The sequence below is a fragment of the Argiope bruennichi genome, chromosome 5 (genome assembly GCF_947563725.1).
Source record: "Argiope bruennichi chromosome 5, qqArgBrue1.1, whole genome shotgun sequence".
Taxonomy (NCBI): domain Eukaryota; kingdom Metazoa; phylum Arthropoda; class Arachnida; order Araneae; family Araneidae; genus Argiope; species Argiope bruennichi.
In genome coordinates, this window is record NC_079155.1 from 45,930,924 (window position 1) to 45,945,763 (window position 14,840).

The window sequence follows — 14,840 nt, forward strand, 5'->3', positions numbered from 1 at the left end:
GAAGGATGATCAAATTTTTGATCAACTTTTTCTTTCAAATATTTATAGTCCTTATTAGAGAGGAAGTAAAAGAAAAACAGAAGAACAAACTTTAATAGAGAGTTATGATAATGATGGAAGAGTTGATTTAGCGGAGGAGTTATTTCCCATAATTTACATGTAGATTGTCGTATTTTTAACCATTTTTGGTTACAGAACTCGATTGTTCACAAAATACAATTTGTTATTTCAAAATCTAAGTAATACCCACAAATAATTACAAAACGAACAAGAATAAAGTCGAAGTACTACTACTATTGGTACAATTATTGCCAAACTTGGCATTTGTATTCTTTGGCGGCCGTAATTTGTACTTCTGAACTATTTTTTAATTTTACTTATAATTTTAATTAATTAAACGAAATTTTGACGTTTGTCTAAGTTAACTTCTAGTAAGTAGTACAGCATAAAAATGATTTTTACATCATCTTATCTTTTCATTGGCATTAATTTTTATCGTATAAGTTTTTTTTTGTTTCAAAATTAATTTTAAAATTATTACAAGCATTTTTACAATAATATATTCCACTGTTAAAATGAAATTTAAATTATTTTCATTGCTGTTATAAATAGTTCATCTTAACGTTTCTTTCATTCTTAGCGATCAAGATATAATGTTTGAATTATTTCTTTTGGTATTTTATTGAACTTACAATTAAGATTTCACTTCAGAATCATGTCATGGTGAAAACATTTTTTAAAGTGCATCCAGTTATAAACATAGTTACACTTTCCTTCAATATAAGGGATGTATAAAGATATAGACATAAGACTAGGGAAAATACAGCACAATAAACTAAATAGATAACGACATTTAATATAATATAAATTATATCAAAATACGAAATTGTTTTACTGAGGAAAGTATTAAGAACAAGTTACAAAAATATTTAATCAAAATTTTTAAATTATTACTCCTGGTGAATCAAACGCTTGTCAAAGGCGGCTAATTCGAAATAAAATAAAATTTAGCAAACTAATATTTATTTAATAGCACATTACGTTCATTTTCTTAAATACATTGTAACACTTGATCATATTTTTATAATTTCTTTGAAAATTTAGATTTATTTTTCTCCCCAAATTCTCTGCTTTTCTTACCAAAATGAACCTTCACAAGAAAGAAACAAATCAAAAACTTAACAGAAAAAAAATGAAATGTACTTATAAACGATAAATATAGGCGACACATGATAAAACGATAAATTGTTAAATTTTTCTTTAAAAACAGTGCTTCTGTAGAAAAATTTATGATAAAAATGAAATATAAATTAATCAACTAATGAAACTATAGATTTTTATTATTTCATTAATTTATTGCAATGTTGTGTTTTTAACTTAAATTTTTTAGAAAATAAAACATTCCTGTTGAAGACTTGGAAAAACTGCAAGACAAATTAAACATATTAATTAAAAAATTAATGAAATGATAAGTGTTTAAATCTTTGAAGAGTTTCAGATGTCAAAATTAAAGTACTTCTGCTTGTAACACAGATTACTTTCGGTAGATAGTAAATTAACCGGTGGATAGTAAATTAACTCAAATTATTTAACTGTGACATAATTCGAAGGATTTTAATATACAGATCCTCATCTATATTTGGTAATGTACATTAATTTCTAATACTCCGCCTATAAAGCTCAAATTCATAGTAATCTTGAATGGGAAAAATGATGTAATATTTTAATAGGCTTCTTTTAACAGAATATATGTAAAAATGAATTAAAAATTGAGATTGAACGATTTTTCTTAATCAGTCAGTTTTGAGTTGCATGAGCTGAATTAAAGGCTTTTAATACTCTCTGCATGCTATTTAAAGTCTAATAATCTCTGCTTTAAACTATAAGATGATATGGGACGTATTCCAATTTATAAGATACACAACAGAAGTTTTAAAAGATACATGGCTGAAAATTAAACTGGTACTGCAATTTGGCATATGCAGCAAGAATGAATGAACATTAATATGAAATTTTGTTATAGAGTCCACCGAATGATCGGCAAGCCTGCGTAGCTTGTAACGTGTTAGTTCTTTAGTAACGCTTAATTTAAAATAAATAAAATTAAAAACGAATGATGTCAGAGATAAAAATAAAATTTTAAACTGAGATGTTTACTTCCTTCGTAAATAACGTAACGTGCATATTAATAGCACCTTAGAATGGAGTGAAAAATAAATTATAGTTTCGCGAGAAGCATGCAAAATTTTTCTTTCATTTTTAGATTATATGTCGCCCTCGTTATCTGACCGGATTTCAAAATTACAAGGTTCGTCCCAAAATAATTTTCGTGTGGCTTTCAAACGGGGCGTTAATATATTAAAGTAACTAAACAAAACTATTCCTTATTTTCATTTATCGTATGCTGCAATGAAAATAAAAATGAATCTGATTTAATAACTTGCTGTCTTTGGTGACCAACTGTTTCTTGGAATATATTGATAATGTTTCGCTTAATTTAAACATTTTATTTACAATTTGTTCATGATTCTCACAAGAAAATAATTTTGTTTCTAATTGTAATAGACTAAAACCATGTTATTATTAAAATCTTAAACCTGTTTTGCTCATTTTGTGCATGAAATTTCTCAATGGTGTTAAATCCCATTCTATTAAAAGAATAATTGCCAGATAATATATTTTTAACTGCACATATCTTTCACCATTCTCTAATTTCATTTTTTTTTCATTCCCTATGCAAACTGTGCACATAATAAATGGAATTTTATTTCATTAGCTTTCAACAATGGAAGAAATGATCGCGCGATTTAATATTTGACGAAACTGTGAAAATAATTTGCACTTTATTGAAAAAGTTTGTATTTTTTTAAATAGAAAAAAATTCAGGGAAATTGCACTGGAGTTAAATTGCTGTTATTATATAAGCAATATTTTTTTGTTTTAAAACGGCTAAAAACTATTTTTATGTCATAATATTTACAGAAATTATTAAGGGAAACAATCTCGTTTCGTTAATTGAAAAGTAATTAAAATAGCTTTAAAAAGTCGTTCCAAAGTGCATATTGCTACTTTCCATTGTATATCCTTGCTAAGTTTTATACCTCTAGATCAAACGGTTTGGCCTACAGAGCATCAAGGCACGCACATTTTCTTTTTTTTATAAGTAGAAATAGAGCTAGAATTGTTAAATTCGCTCTCTCACCACATAATATTTACTAGCAAGTAAAAATGTACAATAATATATTTCTAATAATATATAAATTGAGAATTATGCACAGACAAGCATTTCATTTAACACAAACCGTATTTTTTTTTTTTAAAGTTAATATCTGTTTACTATCACAAAGTACTTCAAATTCTTCTGGTGAAATTGTGGTGGAATCAACTTAATAAAATCGTATCTGGTTTCATTTTTCTATGTTAAAATTTCCGAATTTGTTTTATCTGATGAAGGTTTAGCCATAATAAAGTCACCAGTCCCCGATTAGATAAAATATCATCCTAGATTTGAGAAACGTTTTGATATGCCGCAGCTTGTCCTGATTTATAGTTGTGTGAATACTAATTCTTAACTTTTACTATACTTATAATATATTTAATTCCCAACAATATAACCAACGTCGCTGGTCGAATCTAATGAAAGTGGGAGAGTAAAAATATCCTATCTAGCTTTCTATTTTCAAATTTAATTATTACATTTTTCAAAATTTTCTCTTTAAATGCATCTTAAATTAAAACTTAAAAATATGGTAATTTTTTTTTAAATATTAAAAGATCAGTTTCGCAATCTTATTCCATTACAGTAGAGAAGAATTTTTTCTGTTATAATTGTAATCTATATCAGTGTATTAATTATAATATAATTTTGATTATTTATTTTAAACGAAATGGATGTAGTAAAATACGATAAATAAGAAATGAGATATTGTAAAAGAAAATATGCATTAATGTTTGTGAGAGAATGTCATAAGCTATTCATTGTATAAATATGAAATTATAACTGATTTCATTATTATATTATATGCTCTTTTGAAGCTACAGTTTAATTCAATAGAAAAGCATTAACTGATATTTATTTGATGCATATCGCATGCTATCAATTTTAGGTCTTCTTATACTATATGTCAAGATCTTAGTAAGATAACAAATATCATTTTTGGCGACGCAATAAAAATGACAACGAACATTTTAATTGATAATAATTGAAAATATCATGATTAAAAACCAATAAATTTTACGACTAAATATATTGAACGAAATTTATTCATAGACAATATTTCATTTTCGAATCTTGCTTTTTCTATTTGCATATACAGAAACATTCTATTTCACAGATGGGAATTCTGAATTATTTCAGTTCAAATAGAATTAGAGCCAGAAAAAAAGTTAATGAAAGATTTGGTCTATTTCATTCAGAACTTACAATAATGCAAAAGAATGTGATATTAAAAAGGCAAACATATTTTCAAATAAACTGATATTTTCGAAAAAAAATGCTTAAAGTACCATCTTTTTAGATATTAAAAAATATGAAAATCACCATTTTATAGAGAATAAAGTTTTTCTTTGCATTTTTGGTAAAATTGCAATTTGATATGGACTATGTAACTGTAATTAATTTAAAAGAAATGTTTAAAAATTAGAATTTGTTATTTTAGGTGGAGGGATATAATCCCTATTGAAATTTTTCAAGCACTCTCATTAATCCAAGAGTTTCATGGCACAAATCTAATACTTATTTAATGATTGATTAAAAATGGAATAATGGAATCAAAACAGAACATGGGAATTAGCTGCATGGCAATGCTTTATGGCAACAAGACATTTCAACAGTTAATTAGTAAAACAAAATGCAATCAGTATAATACAGATTATAATAACTAGCATTTACTTTTTTCATCAAATTACATTAAACTAAATATCAAAATGAAAATTGATATCAAATGATTTAAGCTTATTAATTAATAATTCTAATTCTTCTTGCTTCTGTATTTATTCATGGTAAACCCTTTTTTGTTATTTTTAAAATTTAGCATAAAATGCCATTGTGATTTATATAAAAATGTCGTTATTGAAATCTGTTATTTAAAAACTAGAAATTAATAGAAAGCTCTGTTAGTAGAAACACAGTAAATGTGTCTAATTTTATGAAAAATATATTTTTATTGGTTCGGTAATTCACGTGGATATTTTGAGAGAGTGAAAATAATTTATTAAGATAAAAATGTGTTTTAATATTTCATTTATGCATTTTTTGATATAATAATTACAAGATATACTAACAAACCCTGAAAACTAACTAAAGAAACTGTAAAATCGTTTTGGCAGCACTTCATTTATGTGTTTCTTGATAATAATAATTGTAAGATATATTAAGAAAAAAATGAAAAGTAATTTAACAAGCTACAAGTTTTCTTAACATTTCATTCATGTGTTTCTTGATAATAATAATTCTAAGATATATTAAGAAAAAAAAATTGAAAAGTAATTTAACAAGCTACAAACATGTTTTGGTAACATTTCATTCATGTTTTTCTAGATATAATGTATGAAGATCTAAAATTATATACGATGTTTTTAATTGATTTATAACTATATCGGTTGTGGATAGGAAAAATATTAATTTAAATCATAAAAAAAAGAATCATTTCAAGAAATAATTATACGTGGATTTAATTCATTTCTATCATTCTATTTTCAGAAAAATATATCACCCGTATGTTCAATTTTTCATCGATTTTTTGTTAAAAATGAATTTGGATATTGTAGATTATTAAGTGAAATTTAAAGGATTTGATACAAAAAAATAAGATAAAGTTGTATCATAAAATTATGTGATCTTTATAAAGTTCCACTTATACACTATTTTTTTAAAAATTTAAAATCGAAGGCAAAATGTAGAAATTTTAGATGAACAATTTAATTACAGGAAAATACTTTTCATAAATGATTTTGTGATAAATTATGACTAGTAATTACCTATAATTGTTTTGAAGATAAAATCGTAATTCTCTTGGCGAAATATATATTGGCGAAAAACGAGAAAATATTTTTAATATTTCTAAAGCATTGCGTATTTATTCGATAATTAATTTAACAAAATTCTGAATGAATTTTAATGTTTTCTTTGATTATTATTTTTGTTTATTTAATCAACTCGGCAAGCTAAAATAAGAGGATTAAAATTTTTTAAACTTTCCTCCAATAGATTGAAATTTTTTTTCGCAAAATAATTTTAATTTAAAGATATGAGAAATGTTAAATACATGTATCAGTGTTTCCGAAGATATTAGATAATATTGTTGTGAAGTTAAACTGTTAAGTTGTTGCATTTCATTGGTTTACTAATCATATTCACATTCAGAAAATTGATTAACTGAAATTGATGTCAGAATTGAGATAATTGATGTTTGAAAATACCATCTCTCCTTAAATACAAAATACAAATAATGATATAGTCATGAAATTCTACAAGTTTTCATTCAAATTACTATCTTCATAATACTCTTAAATACATACATGTTGTTCTTCATGTAGAATACTACATTGCGTATATTAGAATATAAATCATTGAAAATTAATCAGAATATCTGCATGATAGAAGTGTATCTGTTGAGTGATCTGGCCTTAGTACAATATATCTATTCACCTATTGACTGCCCTGATAGATAATAAATGTAGAATTGCTTTAAAATGTATTATATACATCATTGAATCAGAAGCTTTATAGAAGATGTTATTTTCTGAAATTAACAGCTCTTTACTATTTGAATAATTTATAATAGATGATTAATATGAGAAATATTATGATTCCTTGCAAAGTTCTTATTTCTTTAACAACAAATAACACTAAATTTGCTTTAAAAATTTTAACCTCTTTTCTAGTTTAAAAGAGGCAATATTCAAGAACTATCTTTAATAATTTTAAAACAGAAATTCATTCATGCCTTTATTAAAAGTATTTTAACTCTAGAAAAATATTCTTTATTGAGCCTTTCCAGAAATTGCAATTAATTTTTTTTTCACATATAAATTAGTTTTTTTTTTTTCATTATTTTTCCTATAAATGAAACATTGTTTGTATATGTTTGGTTACAATGTTTATTTATTTTTTATAGGAAAAAATACTTTTACTTTTAAACAAGAAATTCATTTGTCACTTTTAAATATTTTAACCAAAAAAAAAAAAAAAAAACCTTATCGCAGAGTTTCAAATTACTTTTATGGCCAAGAGTTACTTTTAATAATTTTAAATCTGAAATTCATTTGTCATTTTGCTAAAAATATTTTAATTATAAAACAAAATTCTTTCTTGAAGAATTTCCAAAACGTGCTGTTAGTTTTTACGTTTGCTGACTGAAATTAGTTCTTTCTAAATTTTTATCTTTCTATAAATTTTATTAATTCTCATTTTTTATCCAAATAAAAGACGATATTCATGAACAAATGTGTCTTCATTTCTTTTAGTATTCAGTTGCTATTATTTGAAAATTCAGTTAACTTACAAATAAGGAGCAATTTCAAATATTTTGAAAACGCCGTTTTATTTTGCTTTTTAAATCCTATTCGAAAAAATACTTTGAAATTGAAAACAGCTTAAAATGTTCCAAATCTGATTTCTGAAGATTTTAGAATATTTTAAAAACAAATCAGTTTTATATTTTTATCGAAACACTCAAGCTAAATCGCATAATAAACGATATCCATTTGTTTCAACTTCGTAGTTTTATAAAATTCAATCTCTGGATTCGCAAGATTGGATCAATTGCCTTTTACGACGATTATATTTAATCGGGTATGAATTATTCAATGGAAAGCAGTTTTTAGAATCTAAAAATAAAACATGCTTAGTTTATTCTTTTTATGTGACTCTAATTGATGTCATATTTCTAAAAAACTTTTTATATTTTTGACGAAGTGACATTTTACATTTAAAAGTTGTTTTTCTACTTTGATTCGCACTTTATTCGGAAAAAAAGTACATTTCGAAGGCTTGTTTGTTTGTGGATTCTTTTCTTATGAAAAAGCAAGCGTATTTGAAGAAGTAATGGATTTTAAACAATCTGAGAGCTTTATGAAAATGATTTATTTAAGTGTCTATATATATTTGATTTAATACAAATGTTAGCTAGCTTTCTCTTTATGTTTATATACTGATTTTATTTCAAATGCAAAATGTAATTTTTGTGAATATTGTGGAAGAAATACCCGTGAATTCTGCAATGTTATAATTTAAATCTAATAATCTAATTGAACGAAAAGGAATAAAACCCATGTAAATATACTAGTATCGCATTTATATTGGGCATAATTCATATATTTTTGCCCTTATTCTTTAGATTTTACCGCTGGTGGTTTGCGGCAATATTTTATACTTTGGATTGATTTATTTTAAAATGAGTTAATCTATATTAAAAATATTTTAAATAAATACATATTTATGCATGTGTATATAAACTAAATCAATAATGAAATGATAATTTACGATTATAAATATTGATTTCTTTTTTATTCGAAAGTAAAAAGAATGTTGATTAGATGCAAATGTACAGAAGCCTACAGTTCAAACTTATTTCTATCGAAAAACTCTTGTTCCCAGCCAAAGTCGTAAGTAAAGAATACCATAATAAATAATATATAAAGAATACCATAGTATTTTAGTGCATTATTTATGTATTGAAGTTTATTTAGTATTTGTTTGTGGAGATTTACTTTAACCTCTTTGTACAATAGATTTAAAATTCATTTTAATCAAGTTCGAGCTGCAGTAAACCAGTTTTTCCTTAGATTCTAAGAAATAAATTAAAGAGCAAGCTTTAAATTCTATTTATATAGGAAAAACGAAAATGATTGCGGTTTTTATTTTAATGCAACAAATTATGAATCTACAGCTGTATTTTTTTTATATAAAAAAGGTAATTACCAAACAAAATCGTTTGTCACTTGCGACTCGCCTTTGTTTTTGTTTTTTAATTACAAATTCTCATTTCGTATGCTATGTTTTGTTTATTTTACTAGTGATTATATTGTTATGAATCTATTCCCAAAATATAGCGATAATTCACATAAAAAGTGCAACTTCATTCAGTAGGTAATTTTATGAATAGTTTAGCGCAATTTAATTTGCAACTTTATTTTATTTTTAGACATTAAGTGCAGTTTTATGCAGAGGCTCGATTTTAAAAAATATTTTAATTATAAGATATATTTCTAGAAATACTAAAATGTTTTCGTTTGAAAGTAACTCATATGAGTCTTACTAAGTCTTCCTTTTATTTATTTTATATTCTTTGCTTAATTGGATGGCTTCCAGTTTTACTAATTACTTTTCTTTACTATTGTTTATTTCTTTATGCGTTGGATGAATATTAAAAAAAGATTCTTATCGTTTTCGCTTCATTGCTTTTGAGTTCATTATAATATTCGAAATATGCAAGTTCCTGTTTGTTAATTTGTTGAAAATTTTAAGAATAATGCTTCAATGGAAAATTTAACTTCTAATATTAATATCTACAATTGCTATTCTCAAGAAAAACGAACTATTTTAGTTCAGAAATGGAAAGCATAATTTTAACTGTATTCTCTAGGGTATTGATAATTCCTGTGCCTTTTCCCGAATGATGATACATACAGTTACGCGTTTCCGATTATATAAATTCTGAAGTTAATTTATAAAGATGTAAATAAATGTATCTTCCGTCTTAAACAAATGGCTGACAGTTAGGGCTAATATTGCGCTTTGTGAACACTACCACGCATGTCATCTTTAAATCAGGTTGCCGTACTTTGCGCTTGTAAATAATGAGGATTTGTCGTTGATATTTTATAAGATAAGTTGTGATGAAGGTGCAAAATTGAGGAAATCTTTGTCCCCTGAAGAATTTATTTTAAAACAAATCTGTAAAAGGTAATGTAATGTAATATGTTTTTATATAGCTATGTTAAAAAAATTAATATAATTTTTATTCTACATCAATTCTAATTAAAATAAAATACAAGAGAAGCATTCTAAAATAAAATATACCAATTTGAATAAAGCGATTTTAATTACATTTTCAAAATGATAAGAAGCATTAATTGACTTGATTGCTTATTTTTCGTAAAATATCCTCATCTTAAAATTTTAAATGAATTCTTTTTTTAGAAATAGACTCAGATCGACATTGTTATTTGTCAGGGATTAGATTATTTTAAGGCTCTTCATTTTATAACTTGCCTGAAGATGTTTTCTGTATGCAGATTATTTGTAACATATTTAAAATATTCAAAATAATCAGTTTAAACTGAAAGGTATATGAGTATAATGTCTTTCATCTGTGACTTTCTTTTGGAAAAAATAATATCTTTTATATTTTTCTAAATCTTATTTGCTTTTCTTTTCCATGAGGGATATATGAATTTCTTCAGTGAGATTCGAAGATTTTTATAAACAAAATAAAGTCGGGTTTCATCACCCAAGAGCTACCTTTGCTGTACCGCATAAAATGTTCTAATATATTATTTATAAAATAATGTCGTAACGCTTAAAATATTGTGATCGTAAAATATTTCAAAATGATTGAAAAAGAGTGTAAATTTTAATCTGTATATTTATCAAGATGAATGAACTATTTTTAATTAAGTGCTGGCGGACGGTGCTGATTGGAAAGAACCATTCCAAATGCATACCGGGAACCGGTGTTTACGATTATCCAGGAGAGCCGTCACACTCCCTTGAATTTCCATGAACCCCTGCCAAAGTCAACATCTGACGGCGCAGCAGACATTTTAAAAGTACTTTGCATTTCACTGACGTTTTATAAAAACAAAAATTGGAAAACAACAAGGCACAGAATTTGCCAGGGAATAAGTCGGCTATCTACTGAATCTCAATGCCAAAAATTTTTTCTTACTCAAAAAAAAAAATGTAAGACACTCATCGACATTCATAAAGAAGAAATGCAACAAACAGGTAATCAAAAATAAATGAGTTTTTAACACTCACCCCCTTGCCCGAAACCTTGGAATTATTCCAGTGCGGATCGCGGCGAAGAACGTGTCATCGTTCACCTGAGGAACAATTCCCTTGCATCTTCTCCAGCAGCAGTGCTTCCTCACTCTTTGCCACCCCCGGGTTGCCAAGTGGAGCGGGAAAACTCGCCAAGTCCATCCGCTGTGCCGCCAATGACGTTTGTTTTTTTTCTCCGTCCCGATGAAGAAAACGGATTATTAGGTGAATATAAAGCGAACTATCACGACCACCTTGCTCGATTCTAACAGTGGGGTGGATCAAGCCATCAATGACTGTCTCTCTTGAGGTGGAGTTTTTAAATGCCAGTTTGCTAAATGGTTATAAAATGGAATGGACGTAGTTTAAGTTTCGGTTGGCTGCGCATTCCCTGTTAACCAACTGATAGTTTCGGCTGATGGGAGATATGGGTGGGAATTTTTTTTATGAATGAGTCTCTTCGCCAAAAATTGCGAGTATGAAGGTGACCCTGGTAACCATTCACTGCTTGAATGGGTTGTAGATTCGGTGCGCATGTCCTCACCCTTTCGTTTAGGAGCTTAGTTCTGACTTGCGATGAAGTTCAGATCTGGATCTGAATTCATTAATTGACTTCTCTATTATTATTGAATGCTTACGATAATTATGCATACAATATTTTATAACGCTATTATCCATCTTTGAAATCACTCATAAAAAATAATTTAACTGAAAAATTAGTATGCACTTAAGTAAATGTATTTATTCTATGTTAAATACAAATGAATAAGGAGTATGATACACTTTATTTATTTTAGTAAATAATATTTTGAAAGAAACAAAACTAGTTTCTTCAATTATATTTTTTCACTAATAACGTTTTTTGAAAGTATAGTGACTTTAGTAATTATCTTCTTTTTATCTGGATTATGTTTATTGATGATGTTCAGCATATTGCATGTTTGAAATACACGACATACGAGATGCGAATACACGTTCTTTATGCTTTACAGGGCAAAGCGGTGGATTAAGTGCTAGCCAATTATTGTACATGTTTCATCCACGATAGTAGGTACTCTCTGTAAAACAGCTTTTAAAATTTTTAATTAAAATTTAATCGGAATTGTAACATTTTTGGTAATATATTAGGAACATATTATTGTACAAAATTCATTCTTAAGCAATTTAAAATTCAAAAAGAAAAAAAACATCTTTCCATTGATATTAATTTCATTCATGTTTAAACGTTTAAAAAAATTTTAATGCTTTTTAAAAATATTTAAATTTATCTTTTATCTTTTTTTACTTTTTTATAATTAGAATATGTAATTAATATAAATCCATACGAATCTAATCTGATTTATTATTATCATGAGATATTTTGAACTAAAGTTTGGAATTTCCTTTAATTTAATTATAATATCTTTCCACAAAAATATTTGGGACTTCGATGCTATTTATTCGTGTATATGATTGATACAATAAGCAAAGCAAGCCTGAATTATTAATATGATGCGATGTTTCAGATTACAGTTTCGAATCTCCTTTAATTTATTTTATCTATTCCGGTGAAAATTTGCGACTTTTTTTTAGAAAAATCGAACATTGCAAACGGAAGAATTATTTTTCATTCCATTTTACAATGTTATTTCATTTAATGCAAAAATGTAGATTTGTTTTCCAAGTTTTAAAAATATTCCATTTGTTATAAATTTTCATTACAGTAATTCATGTATCGATAAAAAAGGAAATTTAAGAATTATTTTTCTGTTAACTGCTCGATATTACTTTGCTGCAATTACACAACAACATCATGATAATGTTGACATAATCCATTCTCATCATAATAATGTAAATAAAATTCATTCTCATTACGTAGATATATTTCATTCTCATCATGATAATGTGGATATAATTCATTTATTCATTCTTCACTGGAGTACATTTATGTTCACATGATATCGATACAAATGCATTCAATACCAACATAATTTTGGAATCCAGTGACATTTTGTAGTTTTGAAGAAGGATGTGACGTCATACAACAACGAACAACAACATGCAATTAGTTGTCACATGACTTGTTCAATTATGTCTATATGTATCTTTATACTGAATCGGTTACATGTAAATTGGCCCGTAATCTAGAAATATTTGAATGAATATTAGCTCTTTACGGGAGCATTGAATATAAATCCAGTTTGTACGCTCGTAACTTTAATGGTGTATATATAAGCATTAATAATTCTTGCTGTTGGTAAAAAATATTTATTAAATTTTTTTTCACATTTTAGGAATATTTTTAAATTAGAATCTAGAAAAAAAAAATCCGTGTATATTTTTAGTCATATATTTAATTTCTACTTCTCCTTTCATCTCCTATTATAAAGTCTACGGAAATAAATAAAGCACCAGCGGAGAGAGCTTTTTTTTTATCGATTTCTGACCTAGCATATTCATTTAATTAATTTAAATTAAAATGTTCTCTTCAATTAATTTAATTTAAATTAAAATGTTATCTTTTAATACTTCTTTTTTCATTAAAAAAACTTAAATGGAATGCGATATTCCCAGGTAGTCACCTTCCATAGCACTGACCGCGGCTTTTGCTGCTCAATTTCATTGATCTAAAGTGAATTAGCATATGGTGATAGCGTATTATACATGATTATCTTTTTATTATTTCTGTTACTACATTCTTTTACTTAATTAATACAAAATCGACACCGATGAATAAGATTTTTAAGAATGCTAGTTTTTTACAGATTCCTTACGCAATATACTCAATTTATTACGTTCATGTATTTCAACATACTCTATTATGTTAAAATATATTGTATTATACATTAAAACGGGAAAAAAGGTTTGAACTTTTGAAACTTTCAAATTTTCTAGTAATTTATCATTTAGAATTCAATAATTTTATTCCTACATTTCTATTTATTAATTAAAAAAATGTAATTCATATATATTGTACCAAGAATATGACTAAGAGTTAATTTCGCTATCGAAGTTATTGTTACAGCGAAACATAACAGTGAAAAGATATTTCTTCTTGAGCTGTCATATGAAGCTATACGCAATATGTGAAATTCTTAAATAAGTTGTTATAGCTTATCATTTAATTAATTGCTGATATGCTGTTTGTTGCTATTCATATGCTAAAAAAGTGAATGTTTTTGGCTTTATAATGATTATGTTGTACATCAAAATTTGTTGTTGATGATGTATCTTTAATAATTTTATCCCTACATTCAATATCTGTCTTTAAAATTAGAGAAAATATATTCCGAAATTATTTTTTATAGTGATTAAACTTCAATATATAATATTTAATTTTTGCCTTACCAATCAACATTTTTTAGATTCAACATTGAATCTAAAAAAAAAGTAATATTTAATTGCCCTTCACTATTTTTATTGTTATAGCAGTAGATATTTATACCTGCCTATTAACAGTAAAATACTAATTAACATTACTATTTCTTTTCTGCTTTATCCTATCTTTTTAAAATATTTGAAAATCGATAATAACCATCTAAATATCTGATTTGTCTGTTTCGATTAAGTTAAGCAGACTATTATACACATAGTTTTGCGCACGTTAAATCCGCCAAAAGTCGATCCTCTTTCTTTTATATTATGGCCGTTTAGAAAGAAAAGAGGGTAATGATTTGTCACTCGACCACGCATCAGAATTACGATATCCTTCCTAAAAAGAGCAACATAATTTCAAAACATTAGTATTATTCAACTAATTTAGGTTTGTTTACTACATTTTTAAATCAAAATCAACTTTAAAAACTGAAACAGATTTTTCATTCTTATAATAAGTTATATTCATCCTTTTGTGATTATTGAGTCAATTACCACA

General features: G+C 26.1%; 2 protein-coding genes across 5 annotated transcripts in view; one reads left to right on the forward strand and one right to left on the reverse strand.

The window, feature by feature from the left end:
- The window catches only part of LOC129968699 (tetraspanin-18-like), a 227,530-nt gene extending 216,192 nt beyond the window's left edge, over positions 1 to 11,338 (reverse strand). The window contains exon 1 of one of the 3 annotated variants that reach the window (XR_008784441.1): positions 10,985 to 11,338. The gene's annotated coding sequence lies outside the window, so the exon portion shown is untranslated. The remainder of the gene's footprint in view (positions 1 to 10,984) is intronic. The other 2 variants (XM_056082859.1, XM_056082861.1) reach the window with 2 other exon arrangements.
- Positions 1 to 14,840, forward strand: part of LOC129968698 (uncharacterized) — a 713,943-nt gene that overhangs the window by 343,076 nt on the left and 356,027 nt on the right. The gene's annotated exons all lie outside the window — the stretch shown is intronic.